The 22,621-nt window shown below is 47.4% G+C and overlaps 1 long non-coding RNA gene across 1 annotated transcript; it reads right to left on the minus strand.

The window, feature by feature from the left end:
• Window positions 1–217: 217 nt before the first annotated feature.
• Window positions 218–11,051, minus strand: LOC115460677. Its single transcript, XR_003940536.1, has 3 exons — window positions 10,923–11,051; window positions 9,734–9,808; window positions 218–362 (listed from the first exon to the last, which is right to left on the minus strand). It is a non-coding gene; the product is annotated as an uncharacterized LOC115460677 (long non-coding RNA).
• Window positions 11,052–22,621: the final 11,570 nt, after the last annotated feature.

Consider the following 22,621-nt stretch of genomic DNA (forward strand, 5'->3'; position numbering starts at 1 on the left):
TGTCAAGGGACCCAATGTTGTGGATCCCCTCCTGGGGTAAGAGCCCATGAATGATGCGCTCAAAGGGGGTCAAGTTATCAGTGTCATCTGCTGGGGGGTTGGCACCAGCCTTCCTCTTGACATGACGCCTCAGCCGGCGCCACTTCCGTTTGCAGTCTTCCACATCTCTGTCACAGTGGAAGACCGCGTTGAGCCGGTCCCTTACTGCCTCCCATTCTCTCTGCTTCGTTGTAGCAGCCAGCCTCTGGCCCGTGGGAGCAAAGAGATGCTTGTGCCTCCTCTGTATTTCCTGAACCAGTAGTTCAATTTCTGGGTAGCTGAAATTATCCTTGCGGGTGGGTGGTTGCTTTGGTGCCATTGTACTGTAAATATATAAAAAGAAGCCTTTACCTTGCCCCCCCTTTTCCTGAGAGGGGGGCACCTTGCAGAGGACAGGGTGGTACAGAGGGCTCAGGGCAGCCCAGAAACAGCACTGACACCTTTTAATTAAAATGTTTAAAGTGTTTAAAAAGCTCTAGCGCTGTTATAAAACTAAGAACTCAGGTGCCCATAGATGCTAGATGTGTGTTTAAATTTTATGAGTTTGTAACTGTGGGGGGATGTGCAGTGAAGTCTGTTACAAGGCTCCTGATTGGCTGTCTGAGGCCCCAGGGAAAGCTGGGAGTCTGAGGGGCATGTGGAGCAAGGCTGAGGGGTAGTGTGGAAGGTGGACAATAGGACCCAGGACCTGTTAAAGGGCATGCATTTGGACCAATGAGGTGGCAGGAGGCAACCTGACCCACAGATTGGCGCGAATTTCAAGCCAATCCAGGGGACAGGAAGGGTGGAACAGCAGAAAAAGAATAGCAAGCCAGAGGCAACCTGGGAGGGAGAGAGAAAGACAAGCCCAGGCAAAGGGAAAAAGCTGCAAGCATGCTCTGAGAGGAGAAGATCAGATCCAGGCAGGAGTGTGCTGCAAGCAGGGGAAGAGAATGGCAAGCTCAGGCAAGAGAGGCAGCTGCAGGCTGGAGGAGAAGAAGATCAAACCCAATCAGGAGTGAGCTGCAGGCTGCAAGAGAAGGACCCACTGACGAGCCCCAGAAGAAGAGAGAGAACAGCCTGTAAGGGGCCAGGCACCAAAGCAGACAGGAACAGAGGAGGAGGAGGAGGAGAAGGGGGTCTGGAGCGAGCCGGGGACAAAAGAGGAGCTGAGCTGCAGGGGAACAGGCGAGCTGGGGCCAAGAAGAGGTGCTGTAGCAGTAGCCACAAAGGCCATTCTTCAGGCAGAGAGAGAAGCAGAGGAGGAAGAGGGACCACACTGGGGAGCTGAGACGTGTTGGGAGCAGTGCAGAGCTGAATAGAGAGCAGCGTGGCAAGGGCCCTGAATCCCGGAGAAGTCCACCCAACGCATCGCTCCATGTGTGTGCTTGCCTGTCCAGAGAGGAGAAAGCTGGCTGTGTGACTGCCTGTCCTGAAAAGAATAGGCCTATCTGGAAAGGGGAGAAGCCCCACAAAGAGAGAGACAGAGAGACACCCCCCCCCTCGCAATGAGTACCCAGACTCCAAAAGAACTTTTTTTTAGAGTGTCTGCTTCAGGAGGATCCAGCACAGAAGCCTGCTAGTTCGAGTGTCTACACCTAAGCGAGCCTGCCCAGCCTAAGCCTCGAGCCCTGTGAGCGCCTGCAGTTAAGGGCCTGCCTGTAGGAGGTTTAGTTTATCAGTCCATCAGTTTGAGTAGAGAGTATATAACAAAACGAAAAAAAAGGGGTCATGTATTGGGAGGGCTAGATAGGAATTTCTCTTGCTTATCTTTTTATTTGAATTTAGTTAGCCCACAAGGTCCCTTGCCAAAGAAAATACTGATTGAGGTTAGCACACACAACGAGTACAGGGAGTCAGGATTTTCATTTTTTGAGTTCTTTGAGTCAGAGAAGTAGGTATCCTGGAGTTCCTGAGCAGGTGAGCTGACCTTGCCAACCGAAGAAACGTGGATGTGGAGAAGACCAAGGTACCGAACGCAAGAGAGCAGCGATACTAGCGAAGATTTGATACACCGGTAACATTATTGTGTGCACACAAATTGATTACATAAACAAATTCTCAATACTACACGAATCCCAATCAGGATTCCACCCCCTCCACAGTACTGAAACAGTCCTAATCACTTTCCTAGCCAAATTCAAGCAGGAAATAGCAACAGGCAAAAGCATCCTTCTCCTCCAATTCGACATGTATAGTGCATTCGACATGGTAAACCACAATATACTTCTAAGACTACTAGTCTACTTCGGAATTGGGGGAAATATACTTAGCTGGATCAAGGGTTTCCTGACCACAAGAACATATCAGGTGAAATCAAACATATCACCACCGTGGAAAGCAGACTGCGGAGTACCTCAAGGATCACCACTATCACCAATCCTCTTCAACCTAATGATGACCCCACTAGCCAAGTCCTTATCCAGCCAAGGCCTCAACCCTTTCATCTATGCAGACGATGTCACAATATACATTCCATATAAATACAAACTGACAGAAATCACCAATGAAATCAAGCTCAGTCTGAACATCATGGAATCTTGGGCTAACGCATTTCAACTAAAACTCAACAAAGAAAAAACACACTCAGTGAGGCTCATTTTCAAAGCACTTAGCCTCCCAAAGTTCCATAGAAACCTATGGAACTTAGCCTCCCAAAGTGCTTTGAAAATATGCCTCACTGTCTCATCCTCTCATCCCAATATAGCATGGACAACTGTAGGCATGCTAGAGGTACTTATATGTATATCAGATAACATTACAAGATAGCAATATTCTGGACTCTTGTCTAAGGGGTGTACCTCTGAAGCCCACTGCCAAGCTAGCTGTTGTGATAGGAATGAACAATGCCACAGGCGGAATATATATATATAGTAGTAAAAAAAGGCCTGTTTCTCATTGAAATGAAACGGGTTCCAGGGTCCCCCCTCCCTTCTTCCCAGTTACTACTACTACTACTTAACATTTCTAAAGCGCTACTAGGGTTACGCAGCGCTGTACAGTTTAACAGAGAAGGACAGTCCCTGCTCAAGGAGCTTACAATCTAAAGGACAAGTGTACAGTCAGTCAAATAGGGCAGTCAAATTGGGGTAGTCTAGATTTCCTGAATAGAGGCATAAGGGTTAGGTGCCGAAGGCCACATTGAAGAGGTGGGCTTTGAGCAAAGATTTGAAGATGGGCAGGGAGGGGGCTTGGCGAATGGGTTCAGAAAGTTTATTCCAAGCATAGGGTGAGGCGAGGCAGAAAGGGCGCAGCCTGGAGTTGGCAGTGGTGAAGAAGGGTACTAAGAGGAGGGATTTGTGCTGTGAGCGGAGGTTTCGGGTGGGAACGTAAGGGGAGATGAGGGTAGAGAGGTAATGAGGGGATGTGGACTGAGTGCATTTGTAGGTTAGAAGGAGAAACTTGAACTGTATGCGGTACCTGATCGGAAGCCAGTGAAGTGACTTGAGGAGAGGGGTGATATGAGCATATCGGTCCAGGCGGAATATAAGACGTGCAGCAGAGTTCTGCACGGATTGAAGGGGGGGGGGTAGATGGTTAAGTGGGAGGCCAGTGAGGAGTAGGTTGCAGTAGTCAAGGCGAGAGGTAATGAGAGAGTGGACGAGAGTTCGGGTGGTGTGCTCAGAGAGGAAAGGGCGAATTTTGCTGATGTTAAAGAGAAAGAAGCGACAGGTCTTGGCTATCTGCTGGATATGCACAGAGAAGGAGAGGGAGGAGTCGAAGATGACTCCGAGGTTGCGGGCAGATGAGACGGGGAGGATGAGGGTGTTATCGACTGAGATAGAGAGTGGAGGAAGAGGAGAAGTGGGTTTTGGTGGAAAGACAGTAAGCTCAGTCTTGGCCATGTTCAGTTTCAGGTGGCGGTTGGACATCCAGGCAGCAATGTCGGATAAGCAGGCCGATACTTTGGCCTGGGTTTCCGCAGTGATGTCTGGTGTAGATAGGTAAAGCTGGGTGTTGTCAGCATAAAGATGATATTGTAAACCATGCGATCAGCGAGCCCAGGGAAGAGGTGTAGATTGAAAAAAGAAGGGGTCCAAGGACAGATCCCTGAGGAACTCCAACAGAGAGCGGGATGGGGGTGGAGGAAGATCCCTGAGAATGTACTCTGAAGGTACGGTGGGAGAGATAAGAGGAGAACCAGGCGAGAACAGAGCCCTGGAACCCAAATGAGGACAGTGTGGCAAGAAGTAACTCATGGTTGACAGTGTCAAAAGCGGCGGATAGGTCGAGGAGGATGAGGATGGAGTAGTGACCTTTGAATTTGGCAAGGAACAGGTCATTACAGACTTTAGAGAGTGCCGTTTCTGTCGAGTGTAGAGGGTGAAAACCGGATTGAAGCGGATCGAGGATGGCATGAGAGGAGAGAAAATCAAGGCAGCGGCTGTGAACGGCGTTCAAGTATCTTGGAGAGGAAGGGTAGGAGGGAGATGGGGCGGTAGTTAGAGGGACAGGTAGGGTCAAGTGATGGTTTTTTGAGGAGTGGTGTGACTACAGCGTGCTTGAAGGTGTCAGGGACAGTTGCAGTGGAGAGAGAGAGGTTGATGATATGACAGATGGGGGGGTGACAGTGGGAGAGTTGGTGTTAAGTAAGTTGGTGGGGATGGGGGTCAAAGAAACAAGTGGTGCATTTCGAGGAGGAAAGAAGGTAGGCGGTTTCCTCTTCAGTGATATCAGGAAAAGAGGAGAAGGAGGCCTGGGTTGGTTGGTTGAGGGAGTGGGTTGAAGGGTGAAGAGGAGGAGGTGGCTTGGTAGTGAACTGAAGGTTGATCTTCTGCACCTTGTCGCGGAAGTAGTCAGCCAGTGATTGAGGAGAGAGAGGGGGGTGGGAGCGAAGGGCACTTTGAGGAGGGAGTTAAGGGTGGCAAAGAGACGACAGGGGTTGGAGCTGAGAGAATTAGTCAATTGGGTGTAATAGTCCTGTTTGGCAAGGAATAGGGAGGACTGGAAGGAGGAAAGCATGAATTTGTAATGAAGGAAATCGGTATGGGTGCAAGATTTCCTCCAGAGGCGTTCAGCAGATCGGGCGCAGGAGCGAAGGTATCGGATGCAAGGGGACAGCCAGGGCTGGGGATTAGTATGCCTTGTGGGACGGGGGGTGGATGGTGCGAGGGTGTTCCGAGCAGAGGAGAGAGTGGTATTGTAAGCGGAGACAGCCTTGTCGACAGACTTGGAGGACATGATGGAGGGGAGGAGATTAGAAATACTAGAGGATAAGGTGAGAGGGTCGCTAGCCTGGAGATTCCTGGAAGTTCCAGGGTCCCCCCTCCCTCCCAGTTCCAGGGTCGTCATCCCTCCCTCCGAGTTCTAGGGTCTTCGTCCATCCCTCCCTCCCTTCCAGTTCCAGGCCCCCTCCCTCAGAATTTTAAAAGTCATCCTGACTTACCTCGTCGGGGTTATGGCGGCTGGCAGCAGAGGTAAAAAGCGTGCAGGCTCGGCACTTACTTCAGTTTTCCCTTCTCTGTCTCTCAGCTCTGGTCCTGCCCTTGTGGAAACAGGAAATGAGGGCAGGACCAGAGCTGAGACAGAGAAGGGAAATCTGAAGTAAGTGCCGAGCCTGCACGCTTTTTACCGCGCAAGGTAAGTCAGGATGAGTTTTAAAATTTGGAGGGAGGGGGCCTGGAACTGGAAGGGACCGAGGGAGGGACGACGACCCTGGAACTGGGAGGGAGGGGGGACCCTGGAATTGGGAGGGAGGGGGGACGGACGACGATCCTGGAACTCGGAGAGAGGGAACGAACTTCCGGTGGGTGAATATTATATGCAGCCTTCCCTTCCCTCCGAGGGCGGAGCACTGAGAGCGAGTGCGATTGGTTGTGGTTGGTCCCTTCTTCTGATGCCGCATTTCTTTCCCTGGCAACTATACAGAGTTCCCTCGAGGGCGGGGCAGTAATCTGGAGTGCGATTACGAACCCTATGAACAATACATGGCTTCACTGCCACGCTGCCACAGAGTCAGGTTTAGAACGTTGGCGGTGCGAATTATTATATTAGATATAGTTATTTATTAGGTAGAAAAATATATATAAATAGTTGTGAAGCAAAGTGCCAAGCAAAATACAAAAATAATTTGCTATAAAATTAGATTATCACCAAATATATTATCGTCTGATTATCCTAATGCACTAAGGAGTGATTACACAACCCAGTACAATCATGAATTCCTAATGATTGTTATAAGAACTTATCACACGCCTTATGCAAATACAGTTATCAGCTGCAAAAGTCCTGCCGTAAACCTATCTTTCTCAGACAACTAAGGACTAATTTTCCCCGTCTATAGGTAATAAATCCTGATCTCACCTTGCCGTCTGTGACAGACTCCCAATGGTAGAGAAGTGGCTTTTTTCCTCTGACTCGAGCTGAGGTCTCAGCGAGTCTCAGTTCAGAAAAGTCCCAGGGTATATCTGAATGTAGATTACACAGTCTTAGATAAGGCCTGAGGTTGTAGCTGAGCAGACACTGTGAGTTTGTCCCTGCGGGAGGTGGTGGAAATGAAAACGGTAACGGAATTCAAACACGCTTGGGATAAACATAAAGGAATCCTGTTCAGAAGGAATGGATCCTAAGGAGCTTAGCCGAGATTGGGTGGCAGAGCCAGTGGCGGGAGGCGGGGATGGTGCTGGGCAGACTTATACGGTCTGTGCCAGAGCCAGTGGTGGGAGGCGGGACTGGTGGTTGGGAGGTGGGGATAGTGCTGGGCAGACTTATACGGTCTGTGCTAGAACCGGTGGTGGGAGGCAGGGCTGGTGGTTGGGAGGCGGGGATAGTGCTGGGCAGACTTCTACGGGCTGTGCCCTGAAAAGGACAGGTACAAATCAAGGTAAGGTATACACAAAAAGTAGCACATATGAGTTTATCTTGTTGGGCAGACTGGATGGACTGTGCAGGTCTTTTTCTGCCGTCATCTACTATGTTACTATTTTTTTGTTACGAGGCACACAGTTCACTGGTGTTAGGAAAATCAGTCTCTGGCTCTTCCGAGCATTCTGTTCACCTGTAAATCTTCCGGTGTGTCTCTCTTCTGGAGATCTTCTTAGAACTCCTGAACTTTCTTCAGTCCAAACCTTTGGTATCCAAGCGTCAGATGATACCTGTGGACCAATTACATACGATGACCTAATGTCCAGCCAGCTGCATGGTCAAGGACAGAGACTTCGTTATAGATGGTATACAAACTCCCTGCCTGGCTATATTCCTCAAAAGTTCCCAGGAGATAACGACTAGTTTACACCAAAGTACATGTCCTTGGATGAAGTAATCTTGAAATGCTCAGCATTAATTGGTCTTGGCAAGAAAGCCAGATTCTGATAGTTACAGATGTATTCAGGGCATAGGCTGAAGAATCCATATTGTTATAAAAATGGTTCAGGCTTGTATAGGCCCAGACCAGCAAAGGTGAGATCTTAGGTAAATACCCCTACACAACCCCACACATATTAACATCCCAGACCAACCTCCCTATCTCAGAGAACCTGAAAGTCCTTGGTGTTACACTAGACCGCAACTTAACACTAGAGAGCCAAGTGAAATCCACAACAAAGAAAATGTTCCATTCAATGTGGAAGCTTAAACGCGTGAAACCATTCTTCCCGAGAGAAACATTTCGTAACCTGATACAATCAATGGTACTAAGCCATGTGAGACTACTGTAATGGAATTTATGCGGGATGCAAAGAACAAATCCTAAAGAAACTTCAGACAGCCCAAAACACAGCAGCCAGACTTATATTTGGAAAAATACGATTTGAAAGCGCAAAACCTCTCCGCGAAAAGCTACACTGGCTTCCAATTAAAGAGCGTATTGATTTAAAATCTGTACCACGGTCCACAAAATTATCTACGGTGAAGCCCGGGGATACATGATAAACCTTATTGACCTACCAACCAGAAACATATCTAACTCAACACAAACATATCTAAATCTGCATTACCCAAGAACGTTGTTTAGAAGGAGATAGAGTAGATATAGATATTCTTGATAATTTAGATTTTGTCCTATAAGGAATTCTGATTTCTGCTTATTTTAGAATATGTTTTATTCTGTTTAATTAATAAGTTCTATTTCTATGTAGAATATCTTTGACTGACTTTTCAAGTGAGCTTTGTCTGTAGTTTAAGAGGTCATCATCTGGTTTGAATTATCCACAGTCCTAGCTAGTTTTGTGTATGAAACTAATAGGTGAAAGAGGTCAGGACAAGTCAACTCTCTTCTCCTTGATGAATAGCTAAATGAAGGACTGGTATTCTGAAAGTAATAACAAATCATGTATGTGTGCTATTAAGCAAGATTGGCCTTTGACCCCTTAATGAATGCCAGAACCCAGTTTAAGCTATGACTGGGAATATGAGAAATAATAATAAAATGCAAGAGATAGGTGCCACATTGTCTAGTTTGAGAGGCCCCAGGTCATAGGTCAGTTTAGGAAATATCTTAAACCTATGTAACTGATATTTTTAAGTAATGTGTAAGTAATAATTAGTTCAAGGCAGGGTAATCAATCTATTCTTTACCATCTGGTGAGAAAGGGGGGCTAGAGAGGTGTAGGACCCTATATAACTGAGAGCAGAAGCAGCTTACGTTAGAAGAAGAAGAAGGAGCTGAGACGAGAGAGGACAGACAGGAGACGCAGGATCCAGAGAGCTGAGAAAGAGAAGAAGAGACCTAGTGCTGATGTCCTACTTTGTTTGCTGGCAAATAAAGAAGACTTCTCTCTCATTCTGGTGTGTGGTGTTTGACTCCTGAAGTACCACAGATTCTGCTAACAATAGTGGTAATTCCTGCAACAATTGACCTACCAACCAGAAACATATCTAACTCAACACAAACATATCTAAATCTGCATTACCCAAGCTGCAAAGGTCTTAAATACAAATCCACTTGCGCATCCAGCTTTTCCTACATAAGCACACAACTGTGGAACGCACTACCAACAACCGTGAAGACAACGTACGACCACCTAACCATCCATAAATTACTAAAGACTAATCTGTTCGAAAAGGCATACCCCACCGACATAGGAGCCAACTTTTCAAAATGATTGGGGGTGCTGACATTTTTTATTTTTACAGGTGGTGCATTCCCCCCTCCCCGTCCCCTTCCCTCTCCCCCCTACGTCCTAGTTCCAAGGTCCGTCCCTCCCTCCCTCCCTCTCTCTGTTCCAGGGTCCCCCCTCCCTTCCCTCCAAGTTCCACAGGGTCCCCCTCCCTCCGAGTTCCACAGGGTCCTCCCTCCCTCCGAGTTTCACAGGGTCCCCCCTCCCTTCCTCCCTCCCATCGAGTTCCAGGCCCCCTCCTTCCAAATTTTAAAAGTCACCTTGACTTACTTTGTCGGGGTTACGGCGGCCGGCAGCAGCGGTGGTAAAAAGCGTGCAGGCTCGGCGCTTACTTCAGTTTTCTCTCTCTGTCAGCTCTGGTCCCGCCCTTATTTCCTGTTTCCGCAAGGGCGGGACCAGAGCTGAGAGAGAAGGGAAAATTGAAGTAACCACCGAGCATGCACGCTTTTTACCGCTGCTGCCGGAGGGAACGAACTTCCGGTGGGTGAAATATTGGGGGTGCTCGAGCACCCACAGCATCCACGGAGTCGGCGCCTATGCCCAACGATCCAACCTAAATGACTGATCTCGGCAACACAACTAAGTAAAGCAAGTAACGGCCAGAACACATCCAGTCCGTTTGTAATAGGGCTATGAAGTACTAATAAAAGTTTTCTTACCTTTTTCCCGGAGCTGCTGGTAACTTTACTGGGCTTCAGGGGCGGTCTGAGGCATTTCTGGTTTCATTTAAGGGTCTGGAGGAGTACAGGGTATGTCAGATTTATTTTGGCTCATTTATGGGTGAGTCACCCCGGGGGGGTTGGCTTCAGAGAAGTTCAGGGCTAGAGCTGGGAAAGTTTGTGACCAGTCAATGTGAGGTAGATGCACTAAAAAAAATCGTTAAAGCCCTTCCCTTAGGAGAGGAAAACGGTAACGGAATTCAAACATGCGTGGGATAAACATAAAGGAATCCTGCTCAAGGAAGGGATCCCCAGAAGCTTAGCCGGTGGTGGGAGGCAGGGCTGGTGGTTAGGAGGTGGGGATAGTGCTGGGCAGACTTATAAGGTCTGTGCCAGAGCCGGTGGTCGGAGGCGTGGCGGGTGGTTGGGAGGCGGGGGATAGTGCTGGGCAGACTTATACAGTCTGTGCCCTGAAAAAGACAGGTACAAATCAAGGTAAGGTATACACAAAAAATGGCACATGTCAGTTTATCTTGTTGGGCAGACTGGGTGGACCGTGCAGGTCTTTTTCTGCCGTCATCTACTATGTTACTAGGAGGCATATTTTCAAAGCACTTAGCCTTCCAAAGTTCCATAGGTTTCTATGGAACTTTGGAAGGCTAAGTGCTTTGAAAATATGCCTCTATGATTCCTTAGGGAATCAGTAAGAAATGGGCATATATCAAAGAAATCGCATTCAAATGAGCTGGTCACTGCTAGCTCATTTGCATGGGATTTCCTTCCAAGCCAGTTGGCCAGCTGAGCATGCATAGAGCAGCCAAGCATTATGCTGGCTGCTCTGCACATGCCAAGGACATCCTTTATGGACATCCTTCACTCAAAAAAAAAAAAAAAGAAAGAAAGTTGTCCTCGTAATCCTTGCAGACTTTCACATGCCAAGGATGTCCTTCACTCAAAAAACAAAACAAAAAAAAAGGACATCCCTGAGGAGCAGGAAACTAGTCAGCAGCCTGAAACCTCAAAAGAGGAAGAGTGCTGAAAAGAGCCCCAGTTAATTTAAGTGCTGCTGCTCTTCCCTTGTGTAACATTTCCATTGTTTACTGCTTTGCATGTTAAAGGCAGGCTTACATCAGGCAATTAGGAAGGACAATGAAGGAAAAAAAAAAAAGGACTTCCCTGTTTTTCTTACCTGCCTGAACTGACCACAACCACAGTTCTCTCAACAGCCCCTCCAAGGTTATTTTCAGCTTTCGCCCCCTCCCCCTCAGGATCGGGATGTGTGAGGACGGCCAAATCAAAACTTTTTGGACGTCCCTCCCTCCAGGTCTCTCTCAGCAATTCACAGCACATTTAGTTGTTACCAATATCAGCTAAACATGCTGTGATTGGCTGAGAGAGACCTGGAGGGAGGGACGTCCAAATGTTAGACATCTGAGGGTGAAGGCAAGCTGAGCATTACTGGGTAATGCAAACTTCACACATGCTCAGTATGGCTCTGAAGCACTTTGTAGGCCTGAAAGTGAAGTCAGGGAAAAACAGTTTCTTTGGCTTAAAAAAAACAAACGGATTTCTGATGGCAGTCCTTGATGGATTTGAAGGGTGAAAGTGGTAGGCATTATGTAAGGGGAAGCAGGTAAGAAGCCCTTTAAGCTTATGTTATTTAAATGTTAATTTTAAATTGAAGTGTGTGTTGGGCAGAGCCCCGGTGAAAAATTGTTTTAAATTTCTTTTGGTTAACCAGAGTATCCAGGAGTCTTATTTGGATACGCTAGGAGGGTTGAACCAAAAGAAAAATAAATTTAGTGGTGTTTTATGGGGAAAAGCGGTTAGAAGACGTTTTAAGGAGCTGCGCATCTCTGGGGGCGCATTTGGGAATTTTAATGGTGAAATAGGATGGAGGAGGATGTTAGGAAAATTATAGGATAGTGATTGGGAAATTTAATTGATTATTTTTTGGACTTTTTTTTAGGAAAACACGGTGTGAACGGGAAAAGGCGTATTTTTAAAATCTAAAATGACAGGGCTACCTAGAGAGATGTGCTGCACCAGCTGAGCAAGCGGGAGTAGTGTGGGACATATGGGTACTGAAATATTCAGGAAATGTGCTTTCCCCATTATAGGCTATGTAACAATAGTAACATAGTAGATGACGGCAGAAAAAGACCTGCATGGTCCATCCAGTCTTCCCAACAAGATAAACTCATATGTGCTACTTTTTGTGTACACCTGACCTTGATTTGTATCTGCCATTTTCAGGGCACAGCCCATAGAAGTCTGCCCAGCACTAGCCCCGCCTCCCAACCACTAGCCCCGCCTCCCAACTTTTGCTTTCAAAATGGAGCTGACACCAGGGAATTCCAAGTTCCATGTTTACAGTGGAAACTGTAATCTCTGTGGTGAAGGTTTTGATTGGCTCCAGAGGGACAGATGATACATAGTAACATAGTAGATGACGGCAGAAAAAGACCTGCACGGTTCATCCAGTCTGCCCAACAAGATAACTCATATTTGCTGCTTTTTGTGTGTACCCTACTTTGATTTGTACCTGTGCTCTTCAGGGCACAGACCGTATAAGTCTGCCCAGCACTATCCCCGCCTCCCAACCACCAGCCCCTCCTCCCAACCACCGGCTCTGGCACAGACCGAATAAGTCTGCCCAGCACTATTCTCACCTCCCAACTAGGGGCGTATCTGGAATCCGGCGGTAGGGGGGGCCAGAGCCAGAGAGAGGGGGCACATTTTTGCCTCCCTTCCTCCCCCCCCTCGCCGCCTCTCTCCACCCCCCTCCCCCGCCGTCAACCCTACCCCGCTGCTTACCTTTGCTGGCGGGGGGCCCCAACCCCCGCCAGCCGAGGTCCGACCCGAAGTCTTCATATTTCGTCTTCCTCCGACTCCTCCGTGGCCATGATGTTACAACGTGCTGCGACGTCAGACTCCGTCCAACTGGAACTAAGGATGCATGCAGCTTTCACAGCACGACGAGGATGAAGAAGTTAAAGAAGACCGTGGCTGGGCTGGCGGGGGGTTGGGGTCCCGCCAGCTGAAGCAATATTTTAAAAAGCCGGCAGGAGGAAGCGGACCTCGGGGGTAGGTGACGGCGGTAGGCGGGGGAGGGAGGGAGGGTTAACGGCGGTAGGGGGGAGGGTTGATGGCGGTAGGGGGGGCGGCCAGGGGGGCTATAATGTGCCCCCTCACTCTAGCCCATGCCCCCCCTACCGCCGAACCTCAGATACGCCCCTGGTGGGAAAATGTGGGATATAAGCGATCCATAAATAAATATCAGATCTGAGTACAATAATTGGGGTGGTGTACATGTTTGGGATGGTTTCTGTTATTGCAGAAGTGGGGTCAGGGTCTTGGTAACTGTAATTGTACTTTTGAACATCTTATTGCCTTTTTAACTTATCACAAAGTATTTAACACCTTTCACTATTTTTATTTATACTAGCAAACTGTAACAATTGGTACCAAGATTTAGGAACACATCCAGATGTTTCTATTTACTTACCATTTAATAAAATATTTAATATTTTTCTTGTCAAATCCCTTGGTTGCGTGGAGTTTATTTGGGAACCCTACTTGAAACTGTGACATTCCTATATATTTATTTCTTTACTTCTTGTAATTACCCACTCCACCAGATGCAAAGAATCGAAAATACAGAGATGGGCGCTTAAATACTATCCCAGGGACGCCCATGTAAGAACGCAATGGGCGTCCTAGTTTCGATTATTGACAAAATCCCTAAACGTCCCCAGCTGCACTGGCGATTTGGATGTCCTCATTTTGATTATAGGTAGGGAACTATGGAGGTCCCCAGCTGCTCTGTGTTTTGGGCGTCCTCATTTCGATTATGGGTGATAATGATAAACGTGCCCAGCTGCTCTTCCCATTTGGAAGTTTGCATTCCCTTTATTGGCACCTCTTTAAAACTGCTTTCTCTGTGCTTGCACTTTAGAGGTTTTTCTTTAGATTATGGGGTGGTATTTCAAAGCGTTTTAGCTTCAGTTATAGTAAACCTTGTTTTTGCCACTGTATGCTTTTGTATACCTGTTTGGTTTTTGGGTTTAATTTTTTTGTGGGGGGGGGGGGGGGACTTTTTGGCCAATTCTTGAAAGATAATTGGTGTGTGGGCTTTGTTTCAGACTGGGTGTTAGCTGGTAGCTTAGCATATACTCTGCATTTTCTACATCTGATCAACTCTCCATTCTCTACCCTCCAGGAGCTCCTTGCTGTGTGTGATGTGCTCCCTCACTGCCCCCCATTCTCTCTCTCCTTTGTTGAAGCAGGCACACTCTGGTTCCTTGGAGCCAACAGATTCTTGCACCACAAGTTCAAAGGTAAGCTCATACCTCTCAGCCACCTCTTCCCTTTGTGCTATGTAGGTGCTAAACAAACACTTCTTGCATCTTGCAGGACAGCTGGTCAAGAGGATTGGAAGAGACAGCAATGGACTGTAATACACTGCACTCTGAGAGCCATGATTGCTTCTACCCAATTCATTGCACAGATTTCTTGTTCTCTACTGGACACACTCAGTTGTGGCTGCCTGTGGGGTGGGGGAGGAGGAGGAGTGGAAGAGGCCCTGAGAATGGATGTGTGCATCCCTCATGGTCAAGGGCTCCCCATTCTCTGTATGTTCTCTGCATTCAAATCTTACCTCTATTTTCACCAGGTTCACAGGTATCCACAGCTGGTATAGTAGTTTTTCCTCCCGCTTTGCACCTCATGTGTCTCCCCGCTAGGTTCCATCCTTCTTTATGTGGTGAACCCCAGTCCCCTTTTATTATTTTTTATTATTTATTGCATTTGTATCCCACATTTCCCCACCTATTTGCAGGCTCATTGTGGCTTACAAAAACCTGTTATGGCATCGCCATTCCAGGAGATAGATACAATTGGTGTTATAACAGATTCATAGATGAGGAAAAAGATCTAAACAAAGTTATAGAAAGATAGTTAATAGAATAGGGTGAGGTGGTGAGGTGTTATAATTAAGCTTATGAAGTGCCCACCCATTCTCAAGGTTGCAAGGGGTAGAGAGGGGGGGGGGAGCATATATGCACTGAATGTCTTTTCCACATTATTCATCACAGTCCTGCAATCCCCCATAGTTATGGAACAACAACATTTCTAAATTCTATCCTGCAAACTATTTTCAAGGTGGCCACAGGTGCGTGCCTACCACAGCCTTACATAGTAACATAGTAGATGACGGCAGAAAAATACCTGCACGGTCCATCCAGTCTGCCCAAGACAAACTCATATGTGTATACCTTACCTTGAATTGAATTTGTACCTGTCCTTTCCAGGGCACAGACCATATAAGTCTGCCCAGCAGTATTTCCCGCCTCCCAACCACCAGTCCCGCCCCCCAGCACCGGCTCCGGCACAGACCGCACAAGTCTGCCCTCCCCTATCCCTGCCTCCCAACCACCACCCCCTCTTCCCCCCACCTGCTCCGCCACCCAATTTCAGCTAAGCCTTGATACCTTAAGTCATGGTGAGGGAGAGGGTTCTGGTTATAGTTCCTCTTCTAAATTACCTGCAGGTGGCTACAGCCTGGTGCCTATATAATTCCCTTAGCCTGTGCCCTTCTGTACCTGATGTATTATTATATTGCAATTGTGATGAAGTAAACATCCATCTAATGCTTTTACCATTGTTTTCCCTTCTCTCCTCAGCGGTATATACCATTGCTGATACATTCAATGTGAACCAATGGAAACCTATGGAACTTTGGAAGGCTGAGTGCTTTGAAAATATGCCTCAGAGCAAACAGAAAGTGCAGCCAGGAGAGGAGAAACAACTCCACACAAGCACAGAGCTAACAGCTCACACAGAGCAAAGGAAGGCTTCAGCAGATTTAGAGTAAAGGCCAAAGCAGGGGTTGACCGGAAGAGGTGAGCTTAGGTAGATAGACTGACATCAGCTCAGCCCCTGACGGACCAATCAGGAGCGGTTCCAAGCATTCCTCTGCCTGACTAGCAGAATTCTAACAGAATCATAACAGAGACTGATTTAAGGGCCCTTTTACTAAAGCTTAGTGTGTTCCACGTGGCCCATAGGTATAAAATAGGATACACAGCATGTAGACTATGCTAATGACTGTTAGCACATACTAAGCATTAATAAAGCGCCCCTTATTGAGCACAGCGCATTATTTTTCTGCATGCGAAGCTTTACCCCTTAATATTAGGCATCAAGTGTGGGCACATCGTATAGAATAGTGGCATTTACATGTTAGAGGTGCCAAGTGATGCTAAGTGCACATAACTTTGAGTTAGAGATTTACACGGGAATGAGGTTTGAGGGAATCCCTTCCAGGGCAGCCAAGAGACTGGGCTGGGCCCGGGGCAGGGCCGCCCTGTCGCCGCCCCCCCTCCGTCCACCACCGGGCCAGGCCCCCCTGAATTCAAATCATAGCGCCTCACCTCGACCTCGCTCCGTGTGAAAGAAGCGCAGCAGCGGCAGTCTGCAGATCGCCTGCCTTTGGGCCTTCCCTCCCTGTGTCCCGCCCTTGTACAAGTTACGTCAGACGAGGGCGGGACACAGGGAGGGAAGGCCCGAAGGGAGGCGATCTGCAGACTGCCGCTGCTGCGCTTCTTTCACACGGAGCAAGGTCGAGGTGAGGCATTATGATTTGAATTCAGGGGGGCCTGGCCCGGTGGTGGACGGAGGGGGGGTGGGAGGAGGGGACTACGGCGCCGGGCCCCCCTTGGAGACCCGGGGAATTTTGTCCTCCCTGCCCCCCCTGTCGGCCGCCCTATTCCAGGGTTGCAGGGTTCCTGTGGGGACGGAAGCAGTTCCTGAGAGGTTCCTGTGGGGATGGAAACAGTTCCTGCAGGGTTCCCGTGTGGACAGAAGCAGTTCTTGTGGAGCTCCCATGGGGATTGAAGCAGTTCCTGCAGGGTTCCCATGGAAGTGTAAGCTGCACCTGCGCCAGCCTCTCACCTACCAAGTACCAAATTCTTTGAGAGCCACCTCCTCCTTCTCCTTGCTTTAACAACTCAGATGCGGAAAGTCTTCCATTACCCTCTTTGCTCATGGGCTGATGCGTAGGCCTCGGCTCTGCCACAGGCATGAGCACTAGAGGACACCTGACCTATTGGCGCATGCATGTGGTGACCTCTCAGCATACAGTGCCAGTGAATCAGACATGAGTCTTACACGTGCGCACTAGAGTGTTCCAAGTTTAAACTTTTGTTCCTTCCTTGCCTGAAGTGCTGCAGCTCAAACTCAAAGAAAGACAGAGAGCCAACCAGAATGTTTTTAGGTACCATTAAATTCTTGTAGGGATGGGTGGGAACAGGTTGAATTCTTGTGGGGATGGATGGGAACAGGCTAGATTTCAGCAGGGACGGGTGGGAACGGGTTAGATTTTCATTCACGTGCAACTCTCTACTCTGAGTGACTTACACATGGGGAGAACATGGACTTGCTAAGTGGATAGAATATTACAAGTTGTGCCAACTTACAACAACCCCTGTCCTGTCATAAGTGGGGGGAACCTATATTTTGGTGTGCCAGCAGGACTTTGTGCTAGTCTTCTGTAACAGCTTAGGCAAGCCTTGATGCTGTTATGGAATTTATTTATTTTCAGCACTTGAGGCAACTATGTGGTTTACAATTTTCATTACATGTATTTTGCACTGTTCCTAATGGGCTCACAATCTAAGATGTATATTGTACCTGGGGCAATGGAGGGACAAGTGACTTGCCCAGGGTCACACAGAGCTGCAGAAGGAACTGAACCTGGTTCTCCAGGTCCACAAGCAGCTGCCCTAATCATATTGGCACCAAGTTATAGAATTGCTCTCATAGGTGCTCTTTTAGTATGCCATGGTAGGGCTACCATGGCAATAACACGCAGCAAATCGGCCCTACTACTACTACTACTATTTAACATTTCTAAAGCGCTGCTAGGGTTACGCAGCGCTGTACAATTTAACAAGGAAGGACAGTCGCTGCTCAAAGGAGCTTACAATCTAAAGAACAAAAATGCAGTCAATCAAATTGGGGCAATCTGGATTTCCTGGATAGAGGTCAATGGTTAGGTGCCGAAAGCGACATTGAAGAGGTGGGCTTTAAGCAAGGATTTGAAGATGGGCAGGGAGGGGGCTTGGCGTATGAGCTCAGGGAGTTTATTCCAAGCATAGGGTGAGGCGAGGCAGAAAGGGCAGAGCCTGGAGTTGGTGGTGGTGGAGAAGGTTACTGAGAGGAGGGATTTGTCCTGTGAGCGGAGGTTACAGGTAGGGGCGTAGGGGGAGATGAGGGTAGAGAGGTAACGGGGGGCTGCAGATTGAGTGCATTTGTAGGCCTACCGCTGAGCTACTGCAGGAGCACGATGGTAGTGCAAGTGTGTGCCACATGCCATGTCCAGCACTCAAAAAATACTGGTTCTGACTACACCACTGCCATCTCCTATTTGGGAGGCCGTAAGGGCCCTCACGCAAACCCAGTGGTAATCATGGGGCTACCCCAATTACCTCCAGGAAAGCCCCCACACTAAAAAAATTTATTTTTAGTATCAGGGCCTTACCTGGAGGTAATCGGGCAGCCCCATGCACTGCCCGGTTACACCAGGTTTTCGTGAGGGCCCTTATGGCCTCCTAAATAGGAGATGGCAGTGGTGTAGCCAGACCCAGTATTTTGGATGGGCCCAGAGTTAACTTAGATGGGCCCTTCCACACCACCACTACTCCCCTCCCCCCCCCCCCCCCCCCCCCCCCGGAGATATAAGTTTTTTTTTCATCTACCCCACATCAGCATCCCTCTACCTCCGCAGAATCCCGGCATCTGCCCATCCTTTGCTGAACCCCGTCTCTCCCCGGTGTACCTTACAGGCATCCCCGGCACCTGCAGTGATTCATTATTACTGCCTATGCTGGCCCTACAAACTTCCATCGGCCGGGTCCCGCCCTTATTGATGTAATTTCCTGTTTCCTGTCTGGCAGGACCCAGCTGATGGAAGCCTTTGGGGCCAACATGGGCAGCAATAATGGCTGTAAGATACACCAGGGATGGACAGGGTTCAGTGACAGGCGGACAGATGCTGGGACACCGCAGAGGAGAAATGTTGATGCGAGGTGCCACTGCTGGGTGGGCTTGAACCAATAATGGGTGGGCCTGCACCCACCCATGCCCACTCGTAGCATTACAGTAAGGACTTCCCCAGGAAACTTACCACCTGGCCATTTCCATTAAGAAAAAAAATCATTTTACCCACTGTGATAAAAGGGGGGGGGGGCCTCAGTGCACAGGTTTCACCATTGTCCTTTTACCACAGCTTTGAAAAAGGACCCCTTATTGCACAGGCACCTGTATCATTTAATATTTTTCAGAATTAATCTTGATATGTAGTGATAGTTTATATTTACAGCTATAAGTTAATACATTAATTGATCAGTAAAAGTAATTTACAGGGCACTGTTACCCTAAGGCTTTTTCCCCCACAGTTTTATTTAATAGTATAGACAAAAATTTCTTTATTGATTTCCACAAGATTAAATATTCTGTTTATAGCACACTAGTAATTCAACATTAATACTCTTTGTTATTTCCAATATCAAATTTGTTATAACAACCTGTTCAAAGCTTCATTCTATGTTTTTACTTTTTCTGTTTTCAAAATATTGAAATATTCAGTTCACTTGGAGGCATATTTTCAAACACTTAAAGTTACAAAGCTACGTGGAGGGGCATAATCGAAAGGGACGCCCAAGTTTTGTTAAGGACGTCCTCGCAAAATGTCCCGATGGAGGGGCAGGGAAACCCGTATTATCGAAACAAGATGGACGTTCATCTTTCCTTTCGATAATACGGTTGTGGACACCCAAATCTTCAAATTTTGGTTGTCTTTAGAGATGGTTGTCCCTAAACTTGGTCGTTTCTGATTTTCGGCGATAATGGAAATCAAGGACGCCCATCTCAAAAACGACCAAATGCAAGCCCTTTGGTCGTGGGAGGAGCCAGCATTTGTAGTGCACTGGTCCCGCTAACATGCCAGGACACTAATCGGACACCCTAGAGGGTACTGCAGTGGACTTCATAAAATACTCCCAGGAACATAGCTCCCATACCTTGTCTGCTGAGCCCCCCAAAACCCCCTAAAACCCACTACCCATAACTGTACACCACTACCATAGCCCTTATGGGTGAAGGGAGACACCTAGATGTGGGTACAGTGGGTTTCTGGTGGGTTTTGGAGGGCTCACTGTTTCCTCCACAAACGTAACAGGTAGGGAGGGGGATAGGCCTGGGTCTGCCTGCCTGAAGTGCACTGCTCCAGGTACCTGCATACTGCTGTGATGGACCTATGACATCTGAGGGTGGCACAAAATATTTTTACAGATGTTTTTTGAGGGTGGGAGGGGGTTAGTGACCACTGGGGGGAGTAAGGGGAGGTCATTCCCGATTCTTTCCGGTGGTCATCTGGTCATTTCGACCAATTTTTTGTGCCTTGGTCTGAAGAAAAACATGACCAGATAAAGTCGTCCAAGTGCTTGTCAAGGACGCCCTTTTTTTCCATTATGGATCGAGGACATCCATATGTTAGGCACGCCCAAGTCCCACCTTCGCTATGTCTCCGATAGGCCCCCTTGAACTTTGGCCGTCCCTGCAACGGAAAGCAGTTGGAGACATCCAAAATCGACTTTTGATTATACCGACCCTTGGAGAAGGACGCCCATCTTCCGATTTGTGTCGAAAGATAGGTGTCCTTTTCTTTCGAAAATGAGCCCAATAGTAACCTATGGAACTCTGTATGTCTAAGTGCTTTGAAATATGCTTGGTAACCTAATTATATGCAGAGCTGTACATTTCAGTAGAAAAACAGATATACAAATATGATCTTTAAAATGTTAGAAAATTGTTCTGTTGTAATACACACTGCCTTTTCTGATAAACAAATCTACCATGTAGGCTCACCATGAGGATTTCACTCTCTAAGAACTGATGATGTTTATATATAGCACTTTTTAGATAAAATTAGAAAGCTATTTGAGGCAGAGTCTTGCTGTTTACATGAGGTTTATTGCAGATTTATTCATCTGCTAGATCTAGTGGAAGCTGTATTTGATACCCAACCATCTCTGAAAAGTTAAAATTTAACGGAATTAATGGCAACATCTCAGCGAGGTTTTGAAAGTCATATAAGCTTTTTTGTGGATGACACAAAAATAGCCAATAAAGTGGATACCCCGGAGGGAGTAGAAACGATGAGAAGGGATCCCCAAAAGTTAGAGGAATGGTCGAGGGTCTGGCAGTTAAAATTTAATCAGTAACAAACAGTACTCCTATTCTCTATAAATTACAAAGTCTTTATTAGTGAAAATAATTCAGTGCATTAAAAACCTACCAAACAATACCCCTGCAACTCACGCCCACTACCATCCACATTTACACTTGCACCCAGATCACACATGCAAATCCCCCCAAAAGCACTAAGCATCAACCATAAAGTGCAGTTTCTTCAGTCTCTGTATATAATCAAAACACAGGGCTCAGTAAAAGTCAGTCACTTAGCCATAAATAGTAATGGCATACGGAACCCAGTTTTCAGCAGTAGGTGTCACTGCTCACAGTATCCAGCAAGCTCATAAACGATGAGAGGAAAAATCCTCACTGTAAACAAAGTGAAACCACTTTTCTTGTCCATGTGGTAAAAAACACAGAGGAACACATGCGATTGCAAAGTCACAAGTATCTTCTGTGGTTCAGCAAACAGTCAAACCTTTAATTAAAGGCGGCCATAAAACGTTTCAGGCAAGTGGGAAGTTTCCAGGGATAGATAATTAAACCAACAACATTGGTATACTCCAGAGTTCCCCAATGCGAGACCGCAATTCGTAGATCTTCCTCAGGGGGAACCACCCCGCATAGCCAACATGACCAACGTCCAGGCAGGGAATTCAAGCCCCGCCTTCAAGCTTCCAATGCCAAGAAGTGCAGAGTGATGCATTTGGGGTGTAGAAACCCAAAAGAGAGATACCGAATAGGAGGGGAGAAATTAGTAAGCTCAACTCAGGAGAGAGACCTTGGGGTGTTGGTGTCGAAGGATATGAAGGTGAAGAAACAATGTGACAGCCTACTACTACTACTATTTAGCATTTTTATAGCACTACAAAGCGTACGCAGCGCTGCACAAATATAGAAGAAGAAAGACAGTCCCTGCTCAAAGAGCTTACAATCTAATAGACAAAAAATAAAGCAAGCAAATCAATTAATGTATAGAGGAAAGAGGAGAGGAGGGTAGGTGGAGGCGAGTAGTTACAAGTCAAAAGCAATGTTAAAGAGGTGGGCTTTCAATCTAGATTTAAAGATGGTCAAGGATGGGGCAAGACATAGGGGCTCAGGAAGTCTATTCCAGGCGTAGGGTGCAGCGAGACAGAAGGAGCGAAGTCTGGAGTTGGCAGTAGTGGAGAAGGGAACAGATAAGAAGGATTTATCCATGGAACGGAGTGCACGGGAAGGGGTATAGGGAAGGACGAGTGTGGAGAGATACTGGGGAGCAGCAGAGTGAGTACATTTGTAGGTTAGTAGAAGAAGTTTGAACAGGATACGAAAACGGAGAGGGAGCCAGTGAAGCGACCTGAGGAGAGAGGTAGTATGAGTAAAGCGACCCTGGCGGAAGACGAGACGGGCAGCAGAGTTTTGAAGCGATTGGAGAGGGGAGAGGTGACTAAGTGGGAGGCCAGCAAGAAGCAGATTGGAGTAGTCTAAACTAGAGGTGACAAGGGTGTGGATGAGGGTTCTGGTAGAGTGCTCGGAAAGAAAGGGGCGGATTTTACGGATGTTGTAAAGAAAGAAATGACAGGTCTTGGTGATCTGCTGGATATGAGTAGAGAAGGAGAGAGAGGAGTCAAAAGATGATCCCAAGGTTATGAG

The sequence above is a fragment of the Microcaecilia unicolor genome, chromosome 1, assembly GCF_901765095.1.
Source record: "Microcaecilia unicolor chromosome 1, aMicUni1.1, whole genome shotgun sequence".
Taxonomy (NCBI): domain Eukaryota; kingdom Metazoa; phylum Chordata; class Amphibia; order Gymnophiona; family Siphonopidae; genus Microcaecilia; species Microcaecilia unicolor.